The sequence below is a fragment of the Manis pentadactyla genome, chromosome 8, assembly GCF_030020395.1.
Source record: "Manis pentadactyla isolate mManPen7 chromosome 8, mManPen7.hap1, whole genome shotgun sequence".
Lineage (NCBI taxonomy): Eukaryota > Metazoa > Chordata > Mammalia > Pholidota > Manidae > Manis > Manis pentadactyla.
In genome coordinates this window covers 123,305,096-123,323,951 of record NC_080026.1, presented here as the reverse complement: position 1 = coordinate 123,323,951, position 18,856 = coordinate 123,305,096, and the positions used below count along the sequence as shown (strand labels likewise).

The 18,856-nt window shown below is 45.6% G+C and overlaps 1 protein-coding gene across 1 annotated transcript in view; it reads left to right on the top strand.

Moving 5' to 3' along the window:
• Positions 1-5,591, top strand: part of LOC118919077 (guanylate cyclase 2G-like) — an 83,706-nt gene extending 78,115 nt beyond the window's left edge. Inside the window, exon 22 of the mRNA XM_036898620.2 lies at positions 5,132-5,591. The gene's annotated coding sequence lies outside the window, so the exon portion shown is untranslated. The remainder of the gene's footprint in view (positions 1-5,131) is intronic.
• The last annotated feature ends 13,265 nt before the right edge of the window (positions 5,592-18,856 follow it).

Genomic DNA, 18,856 nt, shown 5'->3' with positions numbered 1-18,856 from the left:
GCCTTCACTTCCTTTTGCTTCCTCCCCCATCCCAACTTCATGAAAGTCCAAATTCCAAAGCCCCAAGCATTGATGTCTCAGCGACAGCTGTGGCTGGGAGGCCTGAGCAGTGGGCCTTACACATGGGCTGGAGGTATATTTGACTGTGACTTGGCAGAATGCAACCAACTAATGGGTGTGAAAACCTTCAAGAGGCCTCAGGACACATCTTTTCCATCATTCTCCTGGGTGACCTTTTCTGGTGGTTTGTTGACAAGAAACCTTCAGAGAGCATCAGGGGCACAGAGGGGAAGGAGGAAGGGACTGACGGGTAGGGCTTGGTCCCTTCCAGCTCTGCTGGAAAACGGGGATTTTATGTACCAAAAGCACGTTGGGGAACTTTCTTTCCCAGCCTGGGGAGGTTCAGAAGGGATGGAATGGGGGAACTGGGAAAGCATGCTTACTTTGCTAGAACCACTAGGTAATTCTGGTGGGCACCCTCTGGCCTTTGCCCAACAGTGTTATTGGAGGGGTTCCGCTAGCCTTGCCTCTTAATTTTCCTCTCTGTTTCTCTGTTGGAGTCTAAAATTTCTACCCCAGAGCCATTGCTTAGCAATAACTCCAGCAATTACCCTTTACAAGATGTTAGGGTCCATGAGGCAGGTATTCAGATGCCCAGGAGTCAGGGTCTGAGGTGGACTGGCACTGACCCAGGACTAGCGAGTCCCACACCGAGTTTGCCCCTGGGTAGTCTGAGCCCTTCCCTTGGGTTTGAGTTCCTTTATCTGTGCAATGGGAGAATAGAATCCAGAGATCCTGACCCCACCTTCATGTCTTTCTTTGTGAAATTAACTCTGAAACCCTCCCACTCAGGGGGACCAGGGGGAATCCCCACGTACCTCCCTGTTGCCTACTGCCCTCCACCTCCCAGTACTTTCCACAGCTGAAGATCAACGGGCGTTATCACTCTTGAAAGAGAAAGTGAAACCACAGAAAGTCCAACCAAGTGGTCTGTGACTATGAATGAATGAGTATTTGGGGGCAGGAGGCAGATGATTGAGGCAGGACTTGGGGGCCTGGGGCCACGCTGGAGGGCAGAGCTGCATGAGGCACCCCCGAGGCCCTAAGCCCTGAAAAGCTCATGTCTCCCCATATGCTGTTTATAATTCAAAATATAAATACTGAGCAGCAAAGCAGATGTCAAGAATCTAACGTAGTTCTGAATTTTTAAAGCTCTTTTGGAAGCACATTAAACAAATTCTTTAAATACTCTCGGTCGGGGTGGGCGTGGGAGGGGAGGTTTGGGTTTTGCTGAGGTCCTTATTCCGGCCTTGGCCTCCTTAGAAGTGGGGACGAGCCACCTCCCTTTCTCGGTTCCCGCAACCATCCCTCCAAGTTTCAAATGTCTCATTTGCAAAGCAAGGAGTTTAGAATAAAGGCTCTGTAAGTAAACGCCATGAAGTCAACATTTTATTATTTTCCAAATACAGTGGGTGCATCCGTTTGTTTTTTTAAAAGTCTATCCATCTGGAGTCTGCCTTATAACAAAGGCTTAGCAGACCTGTAGTGTTTTGCATGAGAAACAATCAAGTTCTCGGCAAGCCTATCTCATCTGTTCAGGTTTGGTGGACTGCGGACCAGGAAGTGTGGTGAACAATAATACTCTTGGGTGTTTTTCTTTTTTTCCTGCAAATGGATACACTTTCGGGGGAAAAATGTGTGAGAACATATGGAACATTCCATTCTAGTATCATCTGGCTCCTGTCCCAGTATTATCAGAGCGATCTTGTAACAGTTGAAGCACTGTTCCATGGGGCTTTTGTCACTTTCTTCTGCCTTTCAGAAAGCCCCCTTTTAATCTCCAAAGGTGGGGGTAGAGAGGAAGGGTCCCGAGGGAGCCGTTGACAGGTTTGACTCGTTCCCTTGTTTCCCTGCGGCCAATCCCTCTCCCCTCTTTCTCAAGGCTAAAATAGAGAAAGGTCCGCATTGGCTTCAAACAGAAAAGCTCTTTTCAGGGATGGATGGGAGGGCAGGGGAGGTTCATGGGTAAAGTGGCCATGTTCCAGCTTCTGAAACAGCCTCCTGTGTTAGAAGAAAACATGAGAAACTGGAAGGAGGGCAAATGGAATTTTATCAGATTTGTATAAGCAGTAGGAAGGTGGGGGTGGTGGAGAAATAGGGGTAACGGAAGGGAGTGAGCATTTCCTCTTGGCTTGAGAACCTTCTGTATACTGGCTGCTTCTACATTTTCAGGTAGTTGGAGTGATTTAAAGAACAGACTAGTCTGAGCCCAGAGTCCAAGCTCTACTACTTGCCAACCTGAACTCCTGGTGTCCTCATCTGAGGAATGATGGAATTGCTTTGAAATATTAATAAGATGATGCCTGCTAAGCGCCTCAAACAATGTTCCATGACTAGTAACACTTAGCAGTGATTTCTGGGGAAGCATCATTGCCAATTTAACCCTGAGCTTCCCCTGGTAATACAATTGCAATCACTGAGGCCCTTGACAAAGGATAAGAACTTCGATTATTTTAGAAGGAGAAATGAATTCCAAGGAACTTACTGCAAATGGACTTACATTTAAGTCACACCAGGAGCCTCCCCTGAGTTCTGTCATTTACTGGTTGATAAATGATAGGATTTCACTGGAAGCTTCAGGCCAGATTTGCCAATCAGGCCCCAACTAAAGATTAGGTACTGATGGGAGTGAGTTCTCTGCCCTCCCTGAGCCCAGGCTGGCCAGTCACAGATTCATGGGGTCGCCTGGCCCCTCCAGCCAAGATCCAGAAAACGATCTTTGCAGAGGGTCTCAGAGGGTGAAGGAGCCCTGAGCTGAGGTCTGCGGCTAGGGTAAAGCAGGCACCAGTCATGAGCTATGCCTTCTCAAAGGTCTCCAGAAATATCCAGCTACTGTCTGTTTTCAGAAGAAACAAAAAAATTTCTCTTTAGTTTATTTCTAACTAGTAAGAGAAAGAAAGAGACTCTTAGCTTTGGATGTTTTCTAACCCCTGGAATTTACCATCAGTGAGGGCTCCAGCTTAACCCAGACAGGCAGGCAGCTGGGGTTTACCCAGACGTTAAAGAAGCAGGAGTTACTGAGTTGGCTCAGCAATAGGTGTGTTGTTCTCTGAGAAATCTCCATTTGCTGTTGAGAGTAACACCTTCTCATTTCTTGTGGATGACACCATCCTGAGGCACTGTTTTTCACTTTCAGTAGGGTATTCAATAATTACAGAAGATACTCAACACTTAGTCCTAAAATAGGCTTTGGGTTAGATGTCGCTCACTGCAGGCTCATGTATGTGTTCTAAGCATGTTCAAGGTAGGCTAGGCTAATTACAGTGTTTGGTAGTTCAGGTGTATTAAATGCGTTTTCAATTTGTGATATTTTTCAAATTACAAGGGGTTTATTGGGATGTAATCCCATTTTAAGTTGAGGAAGATCTGAAAATGTACTGTATATATATAAAATACAATGCAATTAATGCAGTGAGCATACTAGAAACCATAATTTTGCTGAATAATTACATGTCATTGAATAATTACAATTCAATGTTTAGTGAAAAAGCAGGTTTCAAAATATGTATAGTATGATCCCAAATTTAAATTACATATATATGTATGTGCCTGTGTGTGTGTGTGTGTGTGTGTGTGTGTGTGTGTGTGTGTGTATATATATATATATATATATATATATAGGAAAAGCTAGCAAAAATGCCAACAGTTATTCAATTACCTCTGCTGGGAGAAGAGATTTTTATGGTTGTTTGTATCCCTCTTCCCCAGTTTATATATTGAAATGCTAATGCCCAGTGTGATGGTATTAGGAGGTTCTTAGGTCATGAGGGTTCAGCACTCATGAATGGGATTAGGGCCCAGAAAGCTCTCTCCCTTCCACCACATGAGGACACAGCGAGCAGCCGGCCATCTGTGAACTAGGAGATGGCCCATCACCCGTTGCCTGACATCAGATCAGCTGGTGCCTGGATCTTGAACTTCCCAGCTTCCAGAACTGTTAGAAATAAATTTCTTGTTTATAACCCACCCAGTCTCTGGTGTTCCATTAGAGTGGCCCAAACCGACCAAGAGAGGGGTTATGGGTGATTTACTTCTAGTGTGTACTTTCTTGCACTTCTTTAATTTTATACAACAAAATGAATTTCTTTCAAAATGTAAGCAGTGCCCAGAAATGATACGAATTTTGTCATCCTTGATGCTGATTTGATTTGTGAGCTTTCTTCCTAAGGGAGCATTTATAGCATTTCCTTTCTAGATTGTAAGAATAGCTGTCCTTTCTCTATCTGCCTTCAACATCCTAAGGGCTTTTGCCTCAGCCCTTGAGCTGTCCATCAAAGTCCTTCACCCTGGGCGCAAAATGGAAACGTTCCCCGAGGATCATGCAGCCCTGCAGCCAGGCACCAGGGAGCCCTTAGCTGGCTATTCCTGACTTGCATGATTTTGGAGCTAATTCTTTTCAAGGGGAACTCAAGATTTCTTTCCCCAGGTTTATATTGTAATTTATATATTTGCTTTTAGAAAACTCTGACAGTCTGAGGCAGGCCCAGAGCTGACCCACATACATAGATAGCCATATGAGATTTTAGGGAGATCACCCTGTCCTGGGTTTCTTGGTCTTTTTCTCTTATAGTAGATTTATGTGAATGGGTTATGCCCCCTTTCCCATTAAAAAAAATCCTTAAACACTTTGTGATGCTGTAATAATTCTGTTTGTTTTAATAAATGCAAAAATAATGTTGTGTTAAAAAACTTAGCCTAAAAAATAAAAATTAAATTGAAAAAATAAATTGGAATAAAACTGCTATCTCAGGAAGATGAGCTGGCTTGCCTGTGTCGTTGGGTGTCCCCAGATTCTGCTGCATTCCTGCAAGGACTCCAGTCCCTCAATTTGAGAAGCCAGGGTCTGTAAATCCCTAACTCTAACTGTGGGCAGTGGAAGGCTTGGACAGGCTCCCCCCCTTCAGTTTTCTGGTTGTGGCTGGTAGAGGGATGAAGGCAGACCTTTCCTGTTATTCAGAGAGAAGCATCTACAAAGAGGTTTCCCTTCATAACATTGGCCAATTCTTAGGTAGCAAATCTGTGATACATTTTTTTGCTAACAGGATTTCTGTCGCTTTTCTCCTTAATAAAGACTCCTTCCCAAGGTAGCTGGAATCTGTGCCAGAGGCAGGAGGTGAGAGAGGCCAACATAAGTCTTCCACCGAGATCTAATCTGACCTTCTCATCCTGGTGACCACAAACCTGAGGTCCAGAAAGGGGAATTAAAAGACAGACATTAAAATTCATTACCATGCCAAGCAAAATACCACATAGCCCTTAATCCTCACGGCCCTGTGATTAAGGGATATCATCTCCATCTTTCAGTTGAAGAAACAGCAGCTCAGAGAATCCATTTAACTTCCCAAAGTCACATACCCGATAAGCAGAGCTCTTTGCTCTCTAATTAACTTGACTGAAAAGTCAGAGATCCCTCTACCCACATATATAGTTCTTGAGCTCAGTATGTTCATGATTTGCCTGGAAGTATGTTATAGGAGTTTGTAACATCCATTCACCAAAGTGCTTATGTCTGAAAACAATTTTAACTTAAATTAGGTGGAATTTCTTTGCTTGCCTGCTCAGGGAGTATAGGGGCATGGAGGGATGGGGTGTGTGGTTTTACAAAGAATGTTCTGGAACATGCTCTATTTTACTTTCCCATACATTTTTTTTAAACACCTGTTTTCCTACGGGAAAGTCATCTCTTATTTTGTTTTGTGGCAGATACAGGTTAAAAACTGCCACAGACCACTTTGCTTTCAGGACTTGCCCAAGGCCACTTTATTTAGTAACAACTGGAATCAGAATTCAGGTCTCTCATATTCCAGACTTAAACTTGTGTGACATCGCTCATTTTAAGATTTGGTCTGAGTGTTGGCTTAAGTGATAATCTAATTGAGAAGAAGAACCTGACCACTGTCCTGCCAATGGGTTTTAGCCCCAGACAAGTTCACTATGGATTCAGTGAGACTGAGGAATGACAATGAAACATTCTTGGGGTAAAAGGGTTATACCTAACTTTATTCCCACAGAGGCAGGTCAGTCACTAGAATCCCGTCCACTCAGAGCGAGTCTGCATGCAGCAAGCCAGTCTCTGCCTCTGGGTCTCTCTGCAGCCATCTCAGTCTCTGTCCTCAGCGCTGCCATCACTCTGCTCTTCTGCAGCCTCGCAGCCCTGCAGCCCTGCAGCAGCCCAGAGCACTGGGCAGAGCTCTTTATATAAAGTCAGTAACAACATATTGCCCACAAGTGTGTATTGAGCAAGCCGACCAGGGCCAGGTGAGAATTCTGGCTGTAGAAGGCTTTACTTTCTCCCCAACCACCAGAAGACGCCCAGTGGCTTTCACTAATTTATTAACTAAGTGAAATAAATAGACCCAACCTTAGAAGTCTGCACCTTGCATACTTTTTATCCTTCATTCATTAATCCAAATAGTGACTGGTTATGAGGAAGTCCTCAATAACTTGTTCAATGTGTGAATGAATCTACTGTGTCCTTAGGGAGTGGGTCTTAGCTCATTTGGGAATGTGATGAAAGCTGTGGGTCCTTGCAGCAGACTGTGGATAAAGTGAAGGTTCCTATGGCCAGGATCCTCACCTGGACCTCAATACTTGATGATGTAACTGGCCTGCTGTTAGGCTATTGCTTCCACACCTGTAGGCAATAAACTATTATTGACTGAGTCACTATATATAGAGCTCTGCCCAGTGCTCTGGGCAGAGGCAGAGATGAAGGAGGATACAGACCTGCAGACTGTTGAACGCAGACATAATTCTAGTGCTCGACCTATTGCCAGGAGAACAAGCTGGGTAATAAACCCTTTCACCCCAAGAACGTTCCATTGTCATTCCTCGGTCTCCCTGAATCCATAGTGAACTTGCCTGGGGCTGAAACCCACTGGCAAGACACAGACAAAGGAACATCCTCAAAAATATTTACAAACATTTTTAGGGGGTTATTGAACCTGCTGAAGTCTGTCCTTTGGGGTCTCGGTCCCAAATGAAGAGCATTTCATCTAAGTGTTCAATCTTGAATCAGTTTCTGTTCTCAAGTTACTTATAACCTTATTTCTTACAGCTTAACCTTGAATTCCACAGCCCATTTTTTTCTTTAAGGATCAACAAGCATGTTCTGGAAATGAAGTAAAATGTGCTTCTCATTACAATTCCCATGACATTGAAATTCACTTATACTCAAGCTTTTATGAGAAAGGTTTTGTTCCAGGTGCCACTGGGGACACAAAGGTGTGCCCCACACAGGCTCTGCCCTCCATACGTCCTTTGTCCACGAGGAAGTGTGGACAGCAAAACCAAAATACAGCAATTTCAAGGGCTGTGAGTGGCACAGCTGATGAGGATCATGGGAGTTTGGAGCAGGGAGGGCACATGGTGGGCTCAGGTGGGGCTCAGATAAGAGGAGAGGCTGCTGAGACCAAAGTCCTCCTGGTGCTTCCTGTGTCAGAGGCTCAGAGCAGGGTTCTATGAAGGTAAGGAACTCATGCCGCTGTTAAATCTCACCTCTAGGGCCCAACTTCCAATATTACTGGAAATAATTGCAGAATGGGGGGGGGGGGACAGAGAGGCAAGGGACCTGGGGGAAACCCTGGCTCCAGTCACTGTCTGGGTGTCCTTAGGTCAGTTCCTAATTTCTCGGAGCCCCAGTTTCCTCCGAGAATTGTTGGAAAAATTAGAAATTAGATGTAATACATTATACATGTGGGTGCTTAACAAGTTAAGGTTTGCTAGTTTTCTCCCCTTAATAACTGGGGGGCAGGGGGATCAGGGCAATGTTAACGTCTCCAACTGGCCCACGTCTGCCCAGCATTTCCAGGCAGTGACTCAATCCTTCAAACCCATTTCACCAGACAGCTTTGGGAAGGAGGAGAGAGCAGTGCACCAGAAAGCTGGAAGTTCAGTCCCAGCCCCTTCACCTGCCAGCTGTGAGCAGTGACTGAACACCCTGTTTCTCAGTTTCCTCATCTGTAAAATGGGTATAAGAGATCCACCTCACAGAGCAGTCATGAAGATTAAGTGAGAGGATACATGTTGAAAAAAATAAAGCCATTGTGAGTCATCCACAAAATGTCTCCTGACTCCATGATGATCTCACCGAGCCCAGGAGGAAGCTTAGGGACCAAGGCATGGTGGCCTGGCCTGTCATCTCTGCAGGTGCAGATGGCAGGTGAGATCAGATGGAGGCCAGGGCCGAGGATTTCAGGTATTTGCTCTTCCCCCTGGGCTCATTCTGATGGAACTTTGAAGGCAACATGAAAGTGAGGAAATGAATGTCTGCCAAGTGCTAGGCACTGAGGCGGGTGCTCTGAGGCAGCTGCTTTCACACGCACACAGCCCCATGAAGTCTCAGTGCTTAGTCCACTTCAGAGAGGGTCAGACTAAACTCAGGAAACCCTCTCAAGAACCTCATAATCAGCATTGCCCTTGAGTGGTTTTATACAAGGGGAAGAAGTGGAGACAGAAGACGGGTCAAGTGGAGGAGGAGAGAAAATGCAATCCTGGGTCGTTCAAGCAGCCTCTTTGTAGACAATGTTTCATAGGACAGGCATAATTCAGAATTACAAAGGAGCATATGGAGATCACCTGGATTATATTCTCTTCAGAAAATTGCAGTTTAGAGAAAGTAGGGGACTCACCCAAACTCCTCCACATCTAAAGTGGAGGCAGGTAGACTAGACTGAGCTCTCTGAGCCTTGAGTCCAGCCTTGCTCCGTTGCCCGATTATTCCACACTTCTCTGTGTGAACATGTACTAGGCTTGCCAGCATTGCTGTCACAATAGCCAGGAATGGGTTGTGAATTGCTTTTTCATCCAGGACTTATCTTCCAGGTGAGCAGGGTCAGGCAGGCTTTGGGAAACTTGGTGTCCCCACGAACAAAGAAGGCTTTGCTACAACTAAACTTTGCTGCTCGAACATGATTCATTTTGAAATATGCTGCCTGTCCTAGAGGCCAAGTTACACTTGGCCCTGGAGCCATGCTTACTAGGTCAGAGGAGTAAGATGAGGGAGAGACACAGTCTGCTCAGGAGGAAGACACGCCAGTTATTCATTCAGGACATATTTATTGAGCACCTAAAGTTGTTCTTGCTGGGCGCTGCTGTAGAACTTCCTAATGGAAGGAGATGGACAGAAATAAATCAATACAATATATGGTGAAGATAAGGACTATGGAGAAAAACACAGCAGTGATAGGAAGTTCCAGGGGTGGGGGGTGGGGGCAGAGTAGGTCTCACTGAGAAGGGGAAATTTGAATAAAGACTTGCAGGAAGTGACAAAGTGACTCCCACCCATCACCACCCATGACCAGTGGTTGGTGGGGAGCTGTTTCAGGCAGAGGGAACAAGAAGCACAAAGTTCTAGAGGCAGGAGGCTGCCTGGGGAGGGAGAGAAGTAGCGAGGATGCCTGTGTGGCTGGACTGGCGAGTTAGGGAGAAGTCGTGGGACGTGTGGTCAGAGGGATCCCAGGGGCCAAAATGTGGCTGAGGCTTAGGCTTGGGCCGGAGCACTGGCAGCTGAGGTAGGAGAGGTGGCCTCATCCTGGGCATATTTTGAAAGTATTAGCACAACACATCAGCCAATGCAATTTTATTTAACAAACGGGTGATGTTAGCTTTCTACAGTCAAGGTAAACACAGCACATGCTGAAACACTCAGCATGAAGATGAAGCGATAAGTAAGACAAGTAAAGAAATAACCACAGTATAAGGCAGGGAAAGATAGACACCGGACAGGAGCCAATCACTAGAGAAAAGCAGTGTTGCTCTGGGTCAGGGATAGTGGATGATGTTGCTGATGTGGCCTTTGAGATGGGTTTTCAGGAATGGATAAGAGTCCTGAAGTCTTTTTATTATTCTGAGAATAAAAATAATATGTTCATTATAGAAGTGCTGTCAATACAGGAAGTTACAAATACAACCACCAACAGCCCCACACCCAGCAATCACTGCTCTTAATATTTTGAAGTGTTTTCCCCTCCCCTAGAAATACACACCTGCGGAGTATAAAAACCAGATCAAACTTTCACATATGTGCAAAGATATACTAATTACCTGTTGCTGCCATACAAAATATTACCGGCTTATGGTCTAAAACAACATAAATTTATCATCTTCTAGTTCTGGAGGCCATAAATCTTGCAAACTTCCCAGTGTTGCAAACTTACCCAGGACAATAGGACTGTTCACAATTCTGTGGACTCTGTCATCGCCCCAAATGCTGACTTTTTAGCTAACTGTGGTGGGAGGAGCAATGCTTGACCCAGCAGTCAGAGGATCAAAGTCAAGTCCTACCAACTGTGTGATCTTGGACAATTCCTTTCCTCTCCTGGGCCTCACTTGCCTTATCTGTAGTGGTTTGGGGAGGAACAGATACAAGCACATGCCTCCTAAAAGTCCACAGGCCCTCGTGTCCCTATGGGCTGAGCCTGTCTCAACATCAACATGAAGAACTAAGCAGTTGTGTAATTTGGGCACTCACCACTCTGCTCCTCCTCCTGCTCTCAACCCCAATTCCCTCCTCTAGCCTCACAGCTAATTTGAGCTTCCTCTAATGCTCTGAGCATGCCCCATTCCAGAATCTTTGCATTTTCTATTTCTCATGCCTGGTATGATCTTCTCCCAGGTATCTTGCAGGACTAACTCATTTCCCTTAGGTTTTGATGGAAACTCTCCTCCTCCTGAAAGCCCTCCCTGTCCTCCCCCAACACGCTTCCTATCCCGCTCTCCCATACTGCCCACTCCATGTCTCCCTCCCTGACTTAGGTTTTCTCCTTGGCACATACCATCACCTAATATTTGATGTCCTTCTTTACTGTCTGTCTCCCACCACAGTACCAGCTGCATGAGTACAGATTCTGATCCCTTGAGTTGGCTATTGTAATCCCAGCACTCAGAACGCTTTAGAAGGTGTTTTGTATTTGTTGAAGGAATGAATGAATGAATGAAGATGTGAGAGATAGGGAGACACTATATTGCTCAGCTCATCATATTCTGTCTGCCTACTGAGCCCAATCCCAAGGGGCATGTCGCCTTTGGCCCTTCCCAGCCTCGGAGCCTTCTGTTTCCCTCCCCCCTCACCTCTTTCCCACCCCCAGCTCTCAGCATTTACTTTTGCACAGTAGTTCTGCTCCTTCGAATTTGCATGCCCTGCACAAGATCAGCCAGACAGGGCCTAGAATTCAGAAAGCAAATGTTAGAAAATCTGTTTCTCCCCTGTTCTGAATAAGGTGCTTATCAGAGGCCCAAACAGAAGTATGTGAAGGTAACCAGTGTGTGCGGAGGGCAGTGCCAGCCCACCTGGGTGCTCAGGTGCTTGCTCAGGGGAGCCACCGTGAAAGCTGAGATTCAAAGGGGCTACCTCGCCCTAGCCCCATCACAGGAGGGAGGTGAGCCTCAGGCGTCACATCTCAGGATCTGGGCATGCTCCCCTCCACCTTCTTATAGATGTTAAAAGCTCTTCAAGGAAGGCAGATGGAGACGTAGTGTTGGAGGGATTGGGGTGCACAGAGATGTCATGGATCTAGGCCAAACCCTGAGGTCTGGTTATAAGATTGGGGGTGGGGGGACTGACTAGAGGTGCAGATATACTTAGAGGACGAGGATAATGTTATTTTCTCCCACACCAGCCCCACTGCTTAAATGCTAAGGTGGGCAGGGGTATAACCTAAGATGCTCCATCTGTTTGGGTCCTGAGCAGCAAGTGGTCTAATAAATCAGGACTGTTTGGTTCTAACCCTCTACTCATCTCCAACTTGCTGTGTGACCTTGAATAGCATCTGTAGCCTCTCTGAGCCTTTGGATTATCCTCTATAAAGATGGGACACCAAAAAATTAAAATATCAAGTGGTTGTCAAAGGCTGCCCAGTGCTCAGTTCCATTACAAATGATGTAACGGCCTTTGTGTACAATTAGCCTGAGACTGTCAGCCTAAAGCAGAAGTGAGAAACAGCTGCATGTCTGGGGGTCAAGTTCTCAAGGAAGATGTGGACATCGTTTGGCAAAGCTTCCTGCGGGTATTTGAGATCTGACTGCGTAGCTCGGTTGGGCCTGTCAGTTTTCAGTTTTCCCTTATCAGTCTGGAGTCTGGGAACTCAGGTGGGGAAGCTGGACTCCATCCTGGGTTTCCTTTGGGGAGAAGGACAAATAACCCCACGTCTAATCACCGGTTTTGAACAGTTTCATGTCCTACATTGCCTCCAAGCTACCCACTTGTCTCCATTCCTCCGATTCCCCCAGAGCAGCCCCCCAGCATCCTGAAACAGCCTCCTGTCCCACCTGGTTTGCAGAGCAGCTTGAGTGATGTTTTATGCTACATTGGGATCACCCCTACGCCCAGGCCACTGAAGCCATCAAAGCCTCTTACTGCTTCCCATAAAGCACAAACTCTTCCTTTGATGCCCCTGCCCTCTCTCCAGCCCCTCCAGCCCCTGCCTTTTACAGCCCTTGTGCCCTGGGATCACGTGCCCCACTCTTTCCACTTCCACCACTTCACACAAGCTGTTCTGGCTGGAGCCATCATTTTTGCCATCTTCTCTTAGGTAACACCTACTTGATCTTTAGGCCTCTCTCTGTGGAAGGTACTTTTTCCCCACAATTTCCCTGGCTTAGGCTGAGATTTCTCCTCCTGCTAATTAATTAACTAGAGGCATCTGCCTGGAATGCTAGTTCGAGGAGGTTTTTGAAACCAAGGTTATTGGGAAAGAGAACTGTGAAAGGTTAAAGGTGTTGCAGTGGAAGGAGTGGGTGTGTGCTGTGAACTTCCCCATCCGAAAGTGTCCTTCCCTCTCCTCTGTCTAGCCGGCTCCTCCCCCATGAAATCGTCTGCTTCTCCTCACGCTGATAACGCCTTCAAACGCCTTTGTGTAGAATTAGAGCCACACAATTTAGCCCTGATTCCATCCATAACTGCCTTAGGCATTGTTTCTGTCTCCTGGCCTGGCCTGGAGGCTTCTAGGAAACAAGCTTTTGATCGAATCCTCTTGGTTCCCACCTGGCAGGGCTGGATAAAGCAGCTGGTGGCTGGATGGCTGCCTGCAGCCCTCTGCTGTGTCTCCCAGCACCCTATCAATGGGCACTTGTTCTCTTCCCTGAAGCTTCTCGGACCCCATGCTTCCATGCTCTGATCCCATCTCCTGCTTTGTGTGACCGCCTAACCATGCTTGAGCTTCTCATGGCTCCTTTTCCCCATCATTCAAGTCTCTATTCAAATGCCACCTCCCGAAGGGCCTTTCCTGATTGCCTGCCCTGCTTCTCTGTTGACTCCCTAGACTCTTACCCTGCTTTATATTCTTTATACTGTGTGCCCACTTTGTGGCAGTATTTATCGAAGTGTTTCCTTTTTCCTTACTGTCTCCCCCAGATCCATACCCCCCAAATATAAGCTCCTTGAAGGCCAAGTTCCATCTGTTTTGCTTTCACTCTATCCCCAGGTCAGGCACTGTCACTGAAGGGATGGATGGATGAGTGAGTGAAGGAATTAAGGAACAAATGCATGAACGCTTAAGGCGTGGCCGGCTGTCTTTGAGACTGAGCCAGGAGGGGGACCCTTTTACCACATTGTTAATTTCCCCGGCCTCTTGGGAGGATGACCTCTGTTTCTGTGAGTAAGTTCAGAAGAATTGTAGATGGTCTCTTGCTTTCTGGGAAGAAGCAGAATGTTTGCTAGAAAGGAAAATACCAAACAAAATAAAAGGAAGGAAGCTGAGGTTGGGTTGCATGTGGACTGGGCCGCCTGAAAGGCACAGGAGCTACCAGCCGCTTTTCCTCTCTCCAGCTCCTCCTGCCTGCTGGGAAGAAAGGAGGCCGGCAAGGGCCCCTTCCAGTGGACATAGTTGCTGAAAAATAATGAGCCATGTTTCACAGCTGACCCACCAGAAAGGAACAAATAGCCCTCTATCAGGCGCTGAGCCTCCGCGTTAGAATCCCCTGAAGGATGTTAAGAGGGTTTAATGTTTCTCAGCAGAAAGTGCTTTTGGAGAAAGAAAATAAGGAGGGGGGGGGAGTATTTTCCTGTATCCTTTTTAGTCTTAACAAACAAGGCTTGTTCCTCAATAGAATTTTTTTCTTTTTTTTGTCGCAATTTTCCTTCTCCAAGCTTCTTGTTTCAGTTTATCTCCAGGTCCAGGCAGAGAACTGTTTAACTCACCATGGCTGTGTGTTTCTAGTGTTTTTTACAGTCATCAATTTGGAAAAAAAACAAAAACAGAAGGAAGAAAATTTAAACAATCCATATTCCTGGCACTCAGAGGCAACTTTCCAAGCTTTTGCTTTATATATATAATTTGCTTCCCTCATATGTATTTATGAAAATTGGAAGCATATCTTATACTGTTTGCTCATTGATAACACATAATAAACAATCATGTACATTCTTAAAAAAATCTTTGTTTTATTACAAAATAATACACTTTTGTCACAGAAAATTTTAAAATAAAATGAAATAAAAAATAGATTATACAGAAACATAAATTTTTAAAAATCTATAATTTCACCAAAGATGATCATTACAAAATATGTATATAATTATTTTAAAAAATAGTTATATGGTAAAGCCTATTTTTAAAAAGATAAAAATAGGGCCTTATTGTAGTAAGGCCAGGGAAATAGTTTCTTATAATATGACCATTTAAAATAAAATACGTGTCACGCATTACAAGATTATTATATGATAATTATATGGCAGATGCTATTGGTCCAGTGGAACCCATTTTTTAAAAAATGTTGGTATTTTAACATACAATTAAATAAGCAACATTATGGTTACTAGACTCCCCCTATTATCAAGTCCCCACCACATACCCCATTTGTAAAATTATGTAAAATTACCAACTCTCATATGAGAACTTGGGGGCCATGTTCACAATAATATGCCTAATCCAGCAAGGTACATGTTTCAGATAGTCATTTCAGTGGGAGTCCATAACACATGCTATTTTCACTCAATTATTTGTACTTAGATTTATTACTTTTCTGTCCTCAAATCACTCTTTGTTGACCAACTTGCCATCCCCAAGTCAAGGGCTGGGCTTTATGTCTCTGAGTATCAACTCACAGCACAGTACTTTGTGAATGGTAGATACTAAATATTTGTGATTTGATTGTCTGATTTTAATTCTCTGACTTCTTGGTTAAAGAAAAGGGTAAGAACTTCTGAGACTATTGCTTTAAACATCTTTTCAGAACCCATAAACACAAAATGATGTTTGGTTTTGAAAATGCTGTGCAGAGTAGTCAAAATGACATGGTTGTACTCTTTGGCTTAAGGAATATTTTAGCTGGCCATCACCTATCATTTAGTTATTGTCACCATCAATATATCTCAGTCTAGCAGTAAGGTTACCCTTTTGAAAGAAAAGTTGTGTTTGAAAAGACATGGAAATGATTTTTGAGGAAGGTATGATACTTCTTGTGTTGTCTTGTGACTGCAAATGGGATGTGGTCAGTTAGTTGAACTATTCTTGGTGCATCCAGACCTTGTAATGGATGGGCTGGTATTCTTGCCTATCTGAGCCAGTGGTGGGTCAGGAGGGAGTTTCATGTCCAGGCAGACAAAGAAGGAAATGCGCATGATGGTTGCCAAATGAGCCTTTGGAACAAATTGATCTGGACTGTTTGTGGTTCCAAAAACCACCAGGTACTTGTCATGCAGTTCTCCTTGGTGTGCAATTGGGCAATGGCTGGGGGCAGGAGCAGGAACTTTGACCTCTGCTGTCCACCTGCAGGAGCAGGATAAGAGCCAACTGTTCAATGAGTGTCTTCAGCTCAAGTCTGTTTCCCTGGCACAATCCATCTTCTTCAACCATGGGGACCAGCATGATGAGAAAGAAGTCCCTTGAGAACATAGTTTTACTGGCTTCTACCCTGAGGGAGGGCAGAGGGCCAGAAGCCAAGGCTTCTTGGTAGCTGTGAGCTTTGGCCTCACAGCCAATCAGGTGAATCATCTGAGCAAGAGAGGAACCAGAATAGCCAATGAGTGAGCTCCAGGATGGAGAGGTACCAGAGGGGAGGGTGGAGCAGGAGAAGGGGCTTGTAAAGGATAGAATAGAGAAATCTCTGAGCTCTGTTATACTCCCTTCTTCCCCCAAACTAATTTTCCTTAAGAATTAAAATTTCAGGTATCATGGACCCTCCTTTTTCAAAGACCACATTTATGGAAACACCAAGCCATTGTCTATGTAGAGGCGTCAGGAGAGGGTCCACAGAAAAGAAAAGAGGGAAGATGTTGTGTGAGTAAGAAAGGACCAGAGATGTTGGCACATGATGAGACTGGAGGCAGTTAGGCCCCCACATGCCTTTACTGATAAAGAAACCCCCAAGAGAAGGAGTGGTGTGCCCGAAGTCACATGGTTCAGGATGCAGCCTGCCTTCTTTACTCCAGGCCTAGGGATCCTTTCCCACATCTCTTCTCAGCCTCCTTTTATATTTTCAATGGGAAATATAAAACTTCACACAAATATGAAAAGGAAATTCACTTCCTTTCAACCTCTGGGTTCTGACTCCCGTGCTCTGCAAGTCACTTCTCCATTCCCTCCCATCCTCTGCCCATTGATAACCCTCCTTCCACAGGGAAGACCCAGCTGGTTGCAGAGAGCACATATCACCTGGCTGGGAATGTACTAGGTGCCCAGGTCATGTCAGCCTTCGCCCTTCAGCATTCATCTTGCTTCTGGGGAGAAGAAAACTGTCATCAGAAGCAATTGGAAACCCAAACTAGATGCTTTCTATGTGCTAAACTACATCGGGAGCTATTTCAAGGCAAGGGCTTTCCTTGGTCTCTCCTGTAAATACAGGTCCTAGTCTGGGATCTGGCACAAAGTAGATGCTCAATGTGAACTGGAAAGAAATGAGCGAGAGCCACAGAAAAACGGTCAGAGGAGGTGGAGCCTGGGCTGGACTCCAAACACATGGCCACTTGTGATTCCTTTGCTCATTCAATACATTTAACAAATATTTACTGGGACAAAGTTTCCTCTAAGAGGGGAAGGAGTTGCCATCGTATGTACAGGTCAGAGAGGGCTTCCCTTCCTTAAAGGGAACTGTGTCCTATTCTACAAGAGATCATGGTGGCAGGGGATCCTACTCAGAATCCTCTAGTACCAACCCATTGTTCCCTAGAACATTCTTTTCCTTCAGTTATTCACATAGACATCATGGTGGCAAAATTAGGCTGGCTGGCTGTAGCTCCAGGCCAAAGGGCATTTCAACTCTGGGCAAGTTCACTCTGGATTCAGTAAGACCAAAAAATGACAACAGAACGTTGAGAGTAAAAAGAGGCTTATACCAAGCTTTATTCTCACGGCAGTAGGTTGAGTGCTAGAATCCCATCCTCCTCTGTGTCTGCCTTCGGCTCAGCCTCTACTCCATGCACTGCCTCCATCCCAGGCTCTGTCTCCACTCCAGGCTCTGCCTTCACCTCCAGCCTCTGCTCTCCTCTGTCCTTGGCACCAGGTGGAGCCCTTTCCATAGCAACACAGGCAATAACGGCTTATCGCTAATGGGTATGCAAGCCTAGCACAGTAGGCTAAGAATTACATCATTACATGTACACAGTGGATAAGTGGGTTAGGATCAGGTGAGGATTCTGGCCATGGAACTTCCATTTTCCCTACACTGGCACAGCTGGAGGGTGGGGTTGTGGAGTAGAGAAGTGTGGCATGATTTCTGGGTCACGTGGATCAGTGTCTTAAAGCTTGGAACCCCAGGCCCTGGCTTTCCAGGACTCCACAAAGTGGTTCCCGTACTCAGAAGTCTTTTCTGGAGCTAGTGCCCTGTGGGCCGGCTCCTGGAGGGGCTTATCCAATGCTCGGCTTTCCTCTGGCATTCTGAAATTGTGGATGAATTTGTGCCTGTGTATAGAGGTGGAACCTGGATGGTGCCATGTTGTGAGATGTAGCCCTTTCTGCATTTCACACTGGCAGCTAGAATCATACTGGGGCAGCATCTCCTGTTCTGGGAGGGACCCCTGGGAGATGTCCTCATCAGGCAGCTGCAAGGTTGGAACCCACGCAGGATCACCAGGGAGGCCCTAAACAGGCAAAATCATCCTAAGGCACATGCTTCAAACTGAGACATCAAGTGTTATGCTTAATGACACAGAGGGCTATTTGCTTTCTGCAGAAATAGTCATGATATTAAAAAGTCTAGGATTATTGTTGTTTGGATATAAATAAAGAGGTGATCCTGGAAGCTGGAAAACAGGGTGACCATAGTACATGTGCCTTTCCGTGGAGAAGGCCCATGACTACCATCAGATTCCCAAAGGGGTGGTTGATTCAAAGTGGCAAAGATTCACCTATTTAATATTTGCAAGGAAACTTGGCTTCTAAGGGGCATGGATGTAAATTGTCAGTTCCATAAAGGACAAACAGACTGCCTGCTGTACCCTGACCCTTTCAGCACCAAACCCCAGTCCAGGTTATCACCTGCGTTTCTGGCCAACTGGCTATAAACCAGAAGTTCCCTCCACTCCCTCCGTGGGTTTGATTAATTTACCAGAGCAGTTCACAGAACCAGAACCATTTGCTTCCTAGATCACTGGTTTATGAAAGGTACAACTCAGGAGCAGCCTGGTGGGAATGATGGCATGGGGCATGGTTTGGGGAGAGGGTGTGGAGCCCTTCTGAGCGTGTCATGTCCCAGCACCTCTAGAAGGTCACCAACCTGAAAGCCTTCCCAGTTTGGTTGTTTATTTTATTTTATTTGTATTTTTCCTGTCTGCAGAAGCTTCATTGATAGGCATGATCGGCAAGTCACTGGCCTCTGGGGCTGGAACTCATGTGTGCAGCCCCTCTCCTCTCCTTGCAGG